Below are 15,588 nucleotides of genomic sequence, written 5' to 3'. Positions count from 1 at the left end.
AAGGTAGAAATAACATTGGCATTAAAGATTCATAATTTGGTCCTTAAGTTGCAGATTTTTTGTTTAAACTGCCGCTGGTGAATCTTGTTTGAGGTGATGAATGCAGCTGCCACCTTGCCAATTCATAACATTATTTCCTCTTGAAATCCTCATTGGCTTTCATGTTACTGCAAATATATGTGAATTGACTCACCTGCTGTAATCTTTTGTCTTCTGATGTAATGCTTGAGTTGTACGTGTCTGAGGTTCTCATTACATTTGTGTTTCCATAATTGATTATTAACCCCATCTTTCTTGTGATGCCAGACAGTCTTTGGATCTTTGCTTGCATGTAGCTTGAGCTGTGACTTAGAAGAGCTATGATGACAGCAAACATTAGATCTTCTCATGTACTACTGTTAAGCCACACAATGCCTGTGTTGGATCCATCTATGCTGTGTCTCACAATAAAGTCAACGATAATGCCAAGCAGCAAAGGCGAGAGAACTCATCTTTGGCACCCCTAGCTGTTAAACCATTCTCTCAAGTCTGCATTTACTTTAATTGTACATACTGCACCCTGATACAAAGCCTTGAAGATTTTAATCATTTTTGTTGGCATATCATAACACTTCAAAATGTTCCAGAGTGAATTGTGATGGAGGCTGTCAAAAGTTTACAATGCGGGCTTTTGCCATTCACTGCTGTTTCCAGTGATTAGTCATAAGGTGAAAATCTGATTGACACATGATCTTCCAGGTCAAAATTCCGCCTGATATTCCTTTAGCTTTGCCTTATCTGCTATTTTATTCTGCTTAAGATGATACTGTGGAAAACTTTGTCTATCACTGCAAGGAGTATAATGTCTTGCCAGTTACTGCAGTTGCTTAGATCACCTTTCTTTGGTATTTTGACTATACTGCCATTATTTTAGATTCTTCTGGAAACTTTTCCTGGCCGTGTACTGTTTTGAAATATTCAGTAATTTTATTGATAGTCTCGTCATTACAAGCTTTGAACATTTCCCCGGTGACTTGGTCTGCACCTGCCAGCTTTGCCAGGTTTTAACTTAATTGCATTTTTCTGTCCTTGTTTGTGATGTGAAATGTTACAATGTCTAGTTCTGGGTGTTTGATTTCTTTGTCAATATCAATAATTCCTTGTGGTGTTGGCCTGTTTATCACCTCTTGGGAGTGCTCTGCCCATGGCTCTATGTTCTTTTTCTGTTGTTAAGCTCTTTGTTCAACCTTAACAGGCTCTCCGGCTGGTGTAAACTTGCCAGTCAGAATCTTGTTGATTCTTTTAAAATGTGATGTTTTACTAGTGCCTCTTTCAGCAACTGCTTCAGCGTCTTTATTCACATATTTCCTCCATGTTGCTCTTTGCTACTTTATCCTTTCTTTTTGGCTGCTGCTTTTTCTGAAGGTGTTTTTGATGATTGATGTTTTGCTTTGGCTTGTTTCCTTTTCTTGCACACAGTTCCGTGTAGCCTCACATATCCAGACTTTAGGTTTGCTTGTCTGGAAATAAACTGCAGGCATTGTGGCATCTATTATACTATCAAACAGAAAGAACCATGACATGTCAGTAGATTTCTTGTGATGGTTTTAAGGCTTATAACATCTGAAATGGGTTTTTCAGTTCCATTCAAAATTGCTGATGTAATGTCTTGTCTGTTAGACTTTAGCTGTCAGTTTTCTCTGCTTGTTCTGTTATTGTTTTAAGTGTGATCTTCAGTCTTGTGACACACAACCTGTGATCACTTCTGACACAGCTCCTATCTTGGAGAGTTGATCTAAAGTTCTTTCCAGTACATAAAAGGTCAGATTGGTTCCACGGGATTCTGTCCAAGTTACGATATGGATATCTATGTGCGTGACTAGTGTTTCATCAGTTGAGCCCTGATACCTGCCACAGTTCTACCAATCTGACACTGTTCTCATTCTGGGGACCAAGGTCACACTTGCCCCATTGCTTTCTCCACTCTGTTGTTGTCATCCCCAACCTTGGCATTACTAAGCAGATGTCATGCTTGGCAATATTGTCAGTCAGAGTTTGTAGACCATTGTAGAATTGATCTTAGATCTTGTCATGGTAGTTGCCTGTTGATATGTAATGTATATTTGTAATTTTCATGTTTATCTGGAAGCTGTTAATTGGCTACCACTCTAAGAGATTTTTCTGTTTTGCTATTACCTCTGTGTGGTAACTATATTGCTTCCCAGAATGTATTATGATTTTGTTTTGATTTTTGAATCGCCTTTTCTCAACTCAGCTCCTGGCTATCGACATTCACTTATTCCAAGGATTTGGGGGTTATATTTGTCCATTTCTTTCATTACCTGTCTGGCTTTTGTTGTTGCAGCCTTTGTTCTAATGTTCCAAAAACCAACTTTTATCGTTTATCTTTTAGTAAAGAATTTCTCCGTCTTGTTTTTTTTTGTTTGTTTTGATGGATTTCACCAAGACTTGGCATGTCTGCCAAGAGTGCGTTCATTACTTCAGAACTGGATAGAGTATTCCAGCAGCAGTTGCACTAGTTCCAAATACAGAGGTAAAATATCCTCTCTATTCCTACTCGAACAGAGATTTCTCTGTTTTATATATCCCAGGATCACGTTAGCCCTTTTGGCCACAGCATCACACTGGGAGCTCATGTTCAGCTTATTGTTCAGCATGACCCCAAAATTTTCTCAAAGTCACTGCTTCCCAGGATAGTCCCTGTCCTGTAGGTATGGGGTACATTCTTTGTTTCCACATGTATCTATTTACACTTAGCTGGATTAAAATGTATGTTGTTGGCTTGTGCCTTACTTACCAAATGATCCAGACTGCTCTGTATCAGTGACCTGTCCTCTTCATTATTTACCACTCCCTCATTTTTGGTCTCATCTGCAAACCTATCAGTGATGGTTTTTTTTTTCTTCAGGGTCACTGATTAAAAGTGTTAAATAGTATAGGGCCAAAGACTGGTCCCTGCGGGATCCCCCTAGAAACGCATCTGCTCAATGATGATTCCTTTTTTTACAATGAAACTTATTCAAACCTGTTACTGTACTGGTTGGAATTTATAACAGCCTTGAACCAGACTGGAATTTACAGTCTCAGAGCAGGGCTTTGGAGCTGTGCTCCGGCTCTGCTCCAGCTCCAGGCAAAAACCTGCAGCTCCACTGCTCCAGTGCTGCTCCGCGCTCCAGCTTCAGGCTCCGCTCCAAAGCCCTGCTCAAAAGGCCACATCAACAGAGCGTAGCCTACCTCTGAGTGATTTGGCTGATGGATCTTATGGATTCCTCAGGTTGTGCCAGCAGAGTTTATAGATTCTTTGAATCTGAGTGATTGGACTTCTCTCAAATTTTGCTAGAGTAGTGGTGCTCCAGTGAAGTTCTTAACTCTGCTAGAAGCAGTCTTTGGCAAAGTGCAAAACATACAGTGGGACCTAATAGTATTCAGCGGTTCAAAATTCCAAAGTTGTACATGCAGGTTTATCCTGTGCCATAGATCTTGTTCAAAACTATGGAATAAAATAAATCTGCAGTTTCTAGACTATTGGGTATTGCAAAAAGTGGGGAAAATCTCATGTTCCAAAATTCTATCTCACGGAATGTCTGATTAGCCTAAAATTGTCTTTTAAAAGTTTCCTTCTGGAAAGAGACCACAATGGTGAAATCTGCAATTCATTGGGTCTCCGCAGGTTTGGGTCCTCTTCTGGAATGATTGCTGTGTCTCTATAATGACAGAGTCTGATCCTGCTCCCACTGAAGTCAATAGGAATTAGTCTGTTGACTTTGGTGTTATACTTAGCCCATAAGCTCTCATATTACACATTCTAAACAATTATAAACACAAAATAGTTATTGCCTTCTAGATGGTGGGAAGACACAAAGGAAGAGGTCTCGGTGTAAACATTTGTCTGCAGTTGCAGAGCTAATATTCACAATTACATTAAAATGAAATAGATTTGAAAGTAATAATTTTAAAGTTTAAATTATTAATGCATTTCAAAGAAGCATATATCAGAGCAAGTTAGTACTTTCCACACAGCACTAATGATAGGACTGAATGCATTAGTGGAAGCAAATAGAAACCAGAGTGACACAAAATATCCTTAAATTGAAAATGTGTGTCTAGCTCAGTGGTTCTCAACTATTTATTATGTATTACCTGGGCTGCAGGTTGAGAACCACAGCGCCCCCCCTCCCCCCTCGACTCCCTGTGCAGCAGCCTTGACCCTGGACCTGGCTGGCAGCCCCCGGAGGCCTGCCCCCATGGGGCCAACCAGTAGCCCCCGGATCCTCAATGCCATGCTGGGCGGCCGGGTAGCCCAGCAGCCTTTAGCACATAGCTGGGCCACTGCTGTGTACTAATTGGGCTGCATGCGGCTGCGAGTTGAGAACCGCTGGTCTAGCTATTGTGGGATAGAGGTTCTTAAGCTGTGGTTCATGGAGTACTTGGTGGTTTTCAGAGAGGTGAATGGACGGTCACGTTGTACTGTGTCCTTTTTGTTTCCAGCTGCTAAGTTGCATTTAAAGAAGATAAAAATAAACTAAATACATTGTGTGTGGTTGCCATGGGATTGTTGGTGTGTTTTTGGTGGTCTGCATGATCATAAATGGCAGCGAAGGTTTCCTGAGACACTATTAAGATGTAGTGTCCCATATGAAAATGTGTGAGGACCATGGCCTAGAAGCAAAAGACTGTAAGATTTTTAGGGCGGGAACTGTCTCCTTGTTCTGTGTTTGTAGAGCACTTAACGCAATGGGCCCTGTTTTATGACTTGGGGCTCCTACGTGCTATTATAATACAAATAATTAATGAATTAAAATGTGTTGACAAAAGGATTGTAGGGAAAGCAAGCAGATGCTTTCTCCAGGGAAAGGAGTAGGTGAATCACATCTTTGTCATTCACATTTTTTATATTCTTTAGCAATCTGTAGAGAATACCTGCTTTCTTACTGTACAGAAGTGATTGGTTATTGAATATGGAAATTTAGGTTTTTAGCTAAAAGCAAATTAATTTTAATCCATTGATAAACATATTTGAGTCTTTTTAAAAAAAAAAAAAAAAAGAGGAGGAAAAAGTAAGTTAAATAGTGATTAGATTGCCAGCACTGGTGCTAGTAGATGTTTATGCTGTTGAAGGTGCTATCTCAGATGGACTTAAAAGCGAGGTTCTGTCTAAACTGATCTTGCACCTAAAGATAAGGTCATGCAAAGAATCTTTACATCTTCTCCAGCAGTGGAAGGAGTAGAGTGAAAGGAGTAGACTAGTTTCTATACAAATAGATCTTCGCAAGGTTATTTTTTTTATTTCATTGGCTCTCAGTTACCATGGTACCACTAGCAAGATAATGTAGCTGGGAGGGGTGGAGGGAGGATGATATTGATGCCATCATTGAGTCCTTTCATGGTTTTCCAATACAAACAATTTACATTTCCTTTATGAGAGAACTTTTTAGGAATTCCCTAGAAATAAATATCCATGACAGATGTTAGGAGGATGAAAATGTTTAGAATTCTTTGTAGATGCTGGGTTTTGTCCACATCTATTCCAGCAGTTCCATATCTTTCTCTCGAAACCAGGACTGTGCAAGCATTTCAGACTGGCAGTTTGTCAGTTCAAGCCAATAATTTAAATCCTCAGTGCTAGTCAAAGCTGTCAAGTTAATAACATCGTACTACATAAATAAGCTGGGGAACTTACTCTGGGTCATTAGTAAGGGAAGCTTTCACACACAAAATTGATGTTTATCATTATAGATTATTCTAAAAGCTGTGCATATTCAGAGGAGACATGGTAGTTTTCCTAACCATCTGAGTTACCCAGGTGCAAAACTTAAATGATAAAACTGTAGCCCAAGCAGAAGAAAAGTGAGTAATTAAGCCTCATCACCCTTTTGAGGTAGCTAATACATAGATAGGATCACTTCACTTGACAATGAATAAGCACACCAGCATTATCCAATTGTTAGGAAGTGAAGAATACTGTATTTTGCTTAAAATAAAGTGGGTAGTTGGGTGGTGAAAGTTAGTTGTTACATGAGTAAAAATGTTCCGGACACCAGGGCTGGCTTTAGGCAGTGTGGGGCCCAATTCGAACAGTTTTGTTGGGGCCCCGGCAGCGATGACTTAAAAAAAACAAACAAACCCACACATGTAAAAAAACACGTGGGGCTTGTACTCACCGGGCAGTGTTCTGAGTCTTCGGCAGCACTTCAGCGGTGGGTCCTTCACTTGCTTCAGGTCTTTGGCGGCACTGAAGGACCCGCCGCTGAAGTGCCGCCGAAGACCCAGAGCAAGTGATGGACCTGCCGCCGAAGACCCGTTCGAGTGAAGGAAGCGCCGCCAGGTGAGTAAAAATTAAAAAGGCGCCTCTAGCCAGGGAAGGGATTCTCACTGGGCGCGGAGTCCTCTTAGGCACGGGGCCTGATTCAGGGGAATTGGTGGAATAGGCCTAAAGCCGGCCCTGCCGGACACTTGGGTTAGCACACTCTGGTGCACATGCAAAGAGTGTCATAGGATTTGTAATGGCTACAAGTAGCAGTGACTGTGGTTTTGCATCTCATTCCCAAAAAAGAACAGTTCTGGAAGCATAATTCTAGGCCCCCATTCAGTATTTACTCAGAGGGTAGAGTGCCACCTTAAGTCACCAACCCCACTTTGTGCAGCACTTGAGCATTTTTTGGAGGTCTCCTATTCAGCTATTGACCTATACAGCCCTGCTTAGCTTGTGGGATCTAACAGGATCACACATTAAGGAGATAAAGCCACAGACCATGGAGGGAGGGAGGGAAAGTTGCCTGGGGAATTTGAAATGTCATGGTTTTGTTTTGTTTTTTGTTTTTGTTTTTAAAATTCAGTGGTCAGACTAAAATTGTGATAAAATACAAGCTTTCTGGATAGTAATAAAGGCTGTCTATTGTCAGGAACATAAAATACTAATTGGTGAAAGTAGGAACTTTTGTGTAAGAAACTATAATTATGATATTAAAACAAATAAGTACTTGAACATTATACAGTATGTTTCTCTCTGGCATTGAGGACTAATTGAGCCCATTTTGCTGCTGGTCAACATTCAAATTGGAAATTATTCTTATCCCATTAACACTGCGCTTCCTCTCCCCCTCCCCCCCAAAAAATGTTTTTTATAACTAAAATAAGACCCAGCAGACAATGTATCCAAGCCAGAAGCATATAGTTGCAATAAGGATGTAATAGTACTCTGGTTAAGTGCCATAAACATGTAATTCCTTTTCTTCTTTTGGGGGGGGGGAGTTTTTATTCTTTTAGTTATATTAAGGAGTTGTAGTAGAGCTTTGATTTCTCAATTGCTAAAGAGGCAACCCAAAAACAAATCTATGAGGTTTCTTTTGGGGGGGGGGGGAAGGAAAGAGGAAGTTTATTTTGTTCTATTAGTAAAACTCCAATGTAGTGAGATCCTAACTACTATGTCCAATTTAAATGGTGTGTGTGTGTGTGACCCGGGATACCTAGGGTAGCCTTCACTGAAAATGCCAGGGTCAGAGCAGGCTGTAAAAGGACAGCAGATTCTCCAAAAACTGGTGGTTCACACTGAAGTTAGACTCACCAACTAGTCATGAACTGTGCTCCTGATCTCACACATTGGTTATCAAGAAGCTGAAAAAAGAAATCATACAGCTCCCTTTATTGCATTCCAGTTCTCCGGCTCCTAATTAGCAAATCGATACAGTAAGGTGCAGCGTTATTTTAAAACTCTGCTCACTATACAAAATGATCTTTTGATCCCCAAAGGGCGTGCCACATTGCCAGCCAATACTCTGCCAGCCAATTCCTTAATATTTAAAACTAAAGGTTTATTATACAACAACAACAACAACAACAAGAGATTTGTTAAATGGTAAAGCAGTCAGATACATACACAGATTTAAAGTACATATATCAGGTTCTTAGAGTTTGATGGCTTGAGAGTCCCTCTGGAACACAGCCAACGCTTGGATAGATCATTCAGTCCTTTGTTCAGAGCTTTAGTTTGTAGACAAGTTGCTCCAGAGGTGAGAAGCAGGATTGAAAACCAAATGAAGATGATGCAGCTGCCTTTTATAGCCTTTGCCATGTGGCTTGTACATCCTCTCCCTAAGCACATAGGCCTGGAAAAACCTTGGAGTCCCCTGTCCATAGGCATGTCCCTACGCATCTGGCTGACTCAGATGTAGCCCCAGGCTTCGTTCCATGTGTTCTTTGTATAGCTGATTGCCTTTGATAGGCCATCAAGCAAGCTATATAGTGCTGGTACCTTTTTGTCTTGGGATGTCACCCAGAAGCACAGTGTAAGTTTTTGAAATACAGATTATATCAAAAATATATAATTCACAATACAAAGATGATACAAACCTGTAAACAAGATTATCATACTTGGCAAATCATAACATTTTCACAGATACCTTACACTGCATATCTGGTAAGATTCATTGCTATTTTATAATATTGGTATCAATAATATCATAGTGTCTCACATATGCCATACAGCGTCAGTGTGATTTTACTTTTTTTTTTAAGTGTCTGATATATAATGAAAATAATAATTTGAAGGACACGGTGAGGTCAAATTTGACCTGAAGTTTAAGCTTCATAAAAATTATCTTTTGTAAGACCTGAGACCAATAGAAATGTTTCTCCTGAAATTGAAAAGTGAATTCAGTCGGCAACATGTTTTTAAAACTAACTTTCCGTGTTTGCCATATAGAGATTGTATCATTATGCAATGTATAATAACCTTAAAGTGAAATTGGCAAAAAATTAACTATAGGAATAAAAGGAAAAATTGTTAATCTGTTTTCATGGTTCAAGCTGGTAAATACAAAAAGCAAATGATTACATAAATAGCAAAAAATCAGTATTACTTGTAAAGATGTCTCCATTTTTATCACCTGTGATGGTATCTGTAACATAGGTAAGGGAATTTCAGTACTTAAATGATTTTATCTTGACGCTGTCTCTTTAACAATCCTACTGGAAGTTGCTATCTTGACAGCTTTATGATACAGAGTAGGATGGAGACAATACTGTGCCTATTTGAAAGCACTGAAAATGTAAGCACTTCAAAGTTATATTAAGATGTTTGATTATTTCTTTCAGATTGGTTGATTTGAATTAGTTAAATCAATTATTAAATTAACGAACAAATTTTAAAAAATAGAATTTATCTTAACTTAAAAAAAAAAGAGAAGGTGGGTGAGGTAATATCTTTTATTGGACCAACTTCTGTTGGTGAAAGAGACAAACTTTTTAGCTACACAGATCTCTGGTCTGGGAAAGGTACTCAAAATGTCACAGCTAAACACAAGGTTTAGCATAAGTAGTTAACAAACATTCTAAGGGGCCATTCAAGGTAAAGTGGTCCTGTTATCAGCCCGGCAGTTATAGGACAAAAGGGGAGTGGGGGCGGGGGAGGGATCAGAGAGAAGGTGGGTTAGTGAGTTACGGATTGTTATAATAAGCCATAAATCCAGTGTCTTTATTAGGACCATGATTTTTAGTGTCTAGAAAAGACATGCATTAAACCTTCAGGCTTGTCTTTTGGTAGTGGTCTTTAAGTTTCTTTTGAGGACGAGGACTGAAAGATCAGACGGAAAGTGATCACTTTGTGAAAAGTGTTTGCCCTTGAGTTATGTGGTGATTTTGTCTATTTCATTTTTCTGTGTGATTCGTTCAAGATCCTAGTGATTGTCTGGTTTCACCCACATAGTTGTTGTTGGGAGATTTAGTGCACTGGATGAGGTACATCCACATTTGTGATAAGCGTGTGTAGGACCCATGGATTTGAAAAATGTGTTGTGGGGGAGTATTGATCATTATAGCAGTGGATATATGTCTGCAGGTTTTGCAGCTGTTGTTCTGTCAGGTCTGGCGCCACTTCGAGTTGGTGTGTTCTAATCTGTGGGGAGCTTGCTTTTGATAATGAACTTGATGAGGTTAGGGGGTTGTTTGAAGGCCAGAAGAGGGGTTTTTAAAAAGATTTCTTTTGGATGTTGTCCCCATCAAGTACCTAGATATCATACAAGAAACCCAAAACAACTTAAAACAAACAAACAAACACCCCTGATGACAGCCATCCAGTATAAAAACAAAAGTATAACCAACTACAACAACTCATAGAACTTCACCTCCAGGATAAGCCAGGACCCACCACATGGATGCTACACAAAACCATGACAACATCAGTTTATCAAGAATGCCCCTTACTGGAGCTGAATTATCTCTACTCTCCAAGGGACTGAACTTCAGCCCCACCTCTGTACCTGATACCATACTAACATGTCACGAACTAGAAGAATTCTTTTGCCAACTCCACCTCAAGAATTCTTTCATAGCAATGACAACATCACCCACAACTACCATGTCCCCACTGACATAAGGCATAAGAAAAAAGAATGATGTGACTGGACACCCCACAGCAGATGAACCCACACTCTTGATCATTATTATATTGATGGCTTCAGGAAAAATATTGACTGTGAAATCTTGAACAAACATCACACACACTGCAGTCTCTCCACTGCTGAGAGAACTGCTATACAATCCATGAAATCCAGCCACCATATAGTGATTAAACTACCGGACAAAAGTGGTGCCATCATAATTCTCAACTGTGATGACTAGGTCAATAAGGATAACCGACAATTCTCTGACACCACCTATTACAGAGAACTCAAAGAAGACCCTGCATCATAATTCACCAGGATTTAAGGATATCAAATCCTTCCCCAAACAACTCCAAGAGAAACTCCACAACCTCATCCCCCATGAACCTATCCCAGGGATCTTTTACAAGCTACCCAAGATGCACAAACAAGGGAACCCAAGCAGACCTATCATATCTGGCCTTGGCACTTTTACTGAAGGAATATCAGGACTCAGACACCATCCTCAAACCACTCACCACACAAAGGGCCAGCTTCCTCCAGGACACAACTGATTTACTCCAGAAACTTCACAACATTAACAGCCTCCCTCAGAACACCATCCGTGCCACCATGGATGTCACCCCCCTATACACCAACATCCCTCTCAATGACAGCATTGCTGCCTGCCTCATATACCTAAGGACAATGGACAACTCTCAGATTATCCACTCCAAACATATCACCAAACTCATCCATTTCATCCTCACCCATAACAATTTTACATTCAACATGAACTTTGTCCCAAACCATGGGAATAGGGTGGCTTCTCAATATGCCAAACTTTTCATGGGACATCTTGAGGAGGAATTTCTGAACAACTGCACCATGGAACCAATGATATACCTGAAATACGTTGATGATATTTTCATCCTCTGGACAGATGACCTAAACTCCCTCATGGATTTCCACTGCAACTTCAAGAACCTCCAACCAACCAACTATGTCTAAAACACTCCAGCATGAGCATCAACTTCCTGGACGCCACAATCAGCCTCAACAATAGAACCGTACAGATAATTCTATACAAGAAACTCACGTATCACCACACCCGCCTTCACAGATCCAGTAAACCACCCCAAACACACCAAAAAGTCTTATCTATAGCCTGGCCCTCCAAAGAAAAAGTCCAGGATACACAACTTAACACACTTAAAACTGCCTTCACCAAACAAGAATACTTCATACTGCAAACAACTTCAGAGAACATTCTGATATCCAGTATTTTCAAATAGGAACTGAATTTTCTCAGGTCTTCATTAGGCTGCTGGAAGGTAGAATGCTGCAATAATAAATAGACTGCTTTCAGTGAGAGAGAAAGAAGCCCTAATTCACTGATGTCTGATTTCACTTATGTCTGATCCCTCTCCGGGACTTCGTTGGGAGTTGATGTCATTCAGGATCTCTTAGGATTGAGGTCTGCATGGAAGAAACTCTGAAAGAAATTTCTAAAAATGGTTTCTGAAAATCCACATGTGCAGACATCTGTGTATTCCTCTTTCCACCCCATCTCCTATTGTGTGCTAATATCTATGTAATAAACTGTAGGGTTGTGATCAATTGACTACACCCTGGTCTTGATTGAGCAAGGCATCTATACATATGCGTATATTCATTCCTATTCAGCAAAGCATTTAAATCCTCTCAAAAATCCTATTGAAGTCAGTGGGATTAAGCATATTTTTAAGTGCTTTGCTGAAATGGGACGTTGGTCTCTGACTCAGATCCCCTGTGTTGTACCCAGTATGAGATATCAAAAATCAATTGGCAAATACCTCTGTCATCAGTTGCTCTGATTTGCCTCTCTTTGGGTATGTCTACACAGCAAAAAAAACAAACCAAAAACCCACCTATGGCTGGCCTGGGGCTGTTTCATTGCTGTGTAGACTTCCAGGCTCGGGCTGAACTTCTGAGTTCTGAAGGCATTCAAATGTGAAATTGCAGAACTACTAACTAGTCTGTAACCTATCATTTAAATCAGCTTCTGTACCAAATGACTGATAGCTAATGTGACACCAATTTTTTAAAAAGGCTGCGGAGGTGATCCTGGCAATTACAGGTTGGTAAGCCTGACTTCAGTGCTGGACAAACTGGTTGAAACTATAGTAAAGAACAAAATTGTCAGACACATAGATGAACATAATTTGTTGGGAAGAGTCAACATAGTTTTTTGTAAAGGGAAATTATGCCTTACCAATCTGCTAGAATTCTTTGAGGGGGTCAACAAGCATGTGGACAAGGGGGATCCAGTGGATATAGTGTACTTAGATTCTCAGAAAGCCTTTGACAAGGTCCGTCACCAAAGGCTCTTAAGCATAGTAAGCTGTCATGGATAAGAGGGAAGGTTCTCTCATGGATTGTTAACTGGTTAAAAGATAGGAAACAAAGGGTAGGAATAAATGGTCAGAATGGTGAGAGGTAAATAGTGATGTCCCCCAGGGGTCTGTACTAGGACCAGTCCTATTCAACATATTCATAAATGATCTGGAAAAAGGGGTAAACGGAGGTGGCAAAATTTTCAGATGATACAAACCTACTCAAGATAGTTAAGGTGCAGGCAGTCTGCGAAGAGCTACAAAAGGATCTCTCAAAACTGGGCGACTGGACAACAAAATGGCAGATGAAATTCAATGTTGATGAATGCAAAGTAATGCACATTGGAAAACATAATCCCAACTATACATATACAATGATGGGGTCTAAATTAGCTGTTACCACTCAAGAAAGAGATCTTGGAGTCATTGTGGATAGTTTTCTGAAAACATCCACTCAGTGTTCAGCGGCAGTCAGTAAAAGTGAACAGAATGTTGGGAATCATTAAGAAAGAGATAGATAATGAGACAGAAAATATCATAGTACCTCTATATAAATCCATGGTATGCCCACATCTTCAATACTGCCTGCAGATGTGGTTGCCCCATCTCAAAAAATAATAATCATCATTTTAAAAAAATTGGAATTGGAAAAAATTCAGAAAAGGGCAACAAAAATGATGGAATGGCTGCCATATGAGGAGAGATTAATAAGACTGGGACTTTTCAGTTTGGAAAAGAGAGCTAACTAAGGCGGGAATATGACAGAGGTCTATAAAATCATGACTGGTGTGGAGAAAGTAAATAAGGAAGTGTTATTTACTCCATCTCATAACACAAGGACTCTAGGGGTCACCAAATTAAATTAATAGTCAGCAGGTTGAAAAACAAACAAAAGGAAGTATTTCTTCATACAACACACAGTCAATCTGTGGAACTCTTTGCCAGAGGATTTGTGAAGGCAAAGACTATAACAGGGTTCAAAAAAGAACTAGATAAATTCATGGAGGATAGGTCCATCAGTGGCTATTAGCCAGGATGGCAGGGATGGTGTCCCTAGGCCAGGGGTCTCAAACTCAAATGACCCCGAGGGCCGCATGAGGACTAGTGCATTGGCCCGAGGGCCGCATCACTGACACGCCCCCTTGCTGCCCCTGGCCCCACCCCCAATCCACCCCTTCCATGAGGCCCCGCCCCTGCCCTGTCTCTTCTCCACCTCCTCCCCTAAGCGCGTGCAGTTTTAATAAATATATACACTCAGTAATGCACCTCACTCAAAGGACAAAACACGCACTTAGATTTACTGCCTAAGGCTCTGGGAGGGAGTTTGGGTGGGGGAGGGGGTTGGATGCAGGCTCTGTGCTCGATGCAGGCTCCAGGCTGCGGCAGGGGGTGGGGGTGCAGGCTTTGGGACGGAGTTTGGGGATAGGAGGGAGTGCAGGGGTGAGGGCTGTGGGGCTGAGGGCGAGGGGTACATGATGCAGGAGGGGGCTCAGGGCTAGGGAAGAGGGTTGGGCTGTGGGGTGAGGGCTGTGGATGAGGGGTTCATGATGCGAGGGGGCTCAGGGCTAGGGAAGAGGGTTGGGCTGTGGGGTGAGGGCTATGGATGAGGGGTTCATGATGCGAGGGGGCTCAGGGCTAGGGAAGAGGGTTGGGCTGTGGGGTGAGGGCTGTGGATGAGGGGTTCATGATGCGAGGGGGCTCAGGGCTAGGGAAGAGGTTTGGAGTGTGGGGTGAGGGCTGTGGATGAGGGGTTCATGATGTGGGGGCGCTCAGGGCTGGGGCAGAGGATTAGGGTGCGGGGGGATGAGGGGTTCATGATGTGGGGGTGCTCAGGGCTGGGGCAGAGGATTAGGGTGTGGGGGGATGAGGGGTTCATGATGTGGGGGCGCTCAGGGCTGGGGCAGAGGATTAGGGTGTGGGGGGATGAGGGCTCTGGCTGGGGCTGAGGATTAGGGTGCAGGGGGATGAGGGGTTCATGATGTGGGGGTGCTCAGGGCTGGGGCTGAGGATTAGGGTGCGGGGGGAATGAGGGCTCTGGCTGGGGCTGAGGGTTTGGGGTTGGAGAGGCTCAGGGTAAGGGCAGCCTGCCTTGCCAGTACTGGCGGAGGGCAGGCACTAGGACCCTGCGGCAGCAGACAGCAAATCTGCTGGGAGCCCTCCGGGCAGCAGGCAGGGGAGAGGCGCGCTGCGTTCTGTCAGGCAGGGACGCAACACAACGCGGCGGAGGGGGGGGGAACACGTGGAGGGGGGGTGGCAGGCGGGGGCTGGGACCTGCTCCAGGCAGGGTCGCGGCGGCGGGGGGAGACCTGCGGTGGCCGGGGCCGATCCAGGCAGGACCGGGGGGGGGGGGCGGGAAGAGACCCAGCTCCAACTATTGCTGGGGCCCGGCGCCCAGCCCTGAATATTGCTGGGGCCCGGGCCCCACACAAGTATATAACCTGCCGCCCATGCCCCCCGGCCCGGCCCAGCCCCGGCGGGTCTCGCTTCCCTTCCCCCCCCCCCAGCCCAGCCCCGGCAGGTCCCGCTTCCCTCCCCCGGCCCGGCGGGTCTCGCTTCCCGCCCCCCCCCCCCCCCGGCCCGGCCCCGGCGGGTCCCGCTTCCCGTCCCCCGGCCCGGCCCCGGCGGGTCCCGCGTCCCTCCCCCCGGCCCGGCCCCGGCGGGTCCCGCTTCCCTTCCCCCGGCCCGGCCCCGGCGGGTCCCGCTTCCCTCCCCCGGCCCCGGCCCCGGCGGGTCCCGCTATCCCCCCCCCTTACCCGAGCGCGTCTCCGGCGACGCCTGAGCTCCGTCCCACTCAGAGCCGCGTGGTGAGGGGGCGGGGCTGGGAGCTCCACGCCGAGCGCAGCGCTCAGCCCAGA

The 15,588-nt window shown here is 43.4% G+C and overlaps 1 protein-coding gene across 1 annotated transcript in view; it reads left to right on the top strand.

Moving 5' to 3' along the window:
• The window catches only part of GATB (glutamyl-tRNA amidotransferase subunit B), a 61,391-nt gene that overhangs the window by 10,858 nt on the left and 34,945 nt on the right, over nt 1-15,588 (top strand). The window lies entirely within an intron of this gene.

The sequence above is a fragment of the Mauremys mutica genome, chromosome 5, assembly GCF_020497125.1.
Source record: "Mauremys mutica isolate MM-2020 ecotype Southern chromosome 5, ASM2049712v1, whole genome shotgun sequence".
NCBI lineage: Eukaryota > Metazoa > Chordata > Testudines > Geoemydidae > Mauremys > Mauremys mutica.
Note: the sequence above shows the minus strand (reverse complement) of the source record. Positions and strands in the feature narration are given on the sequence as shown.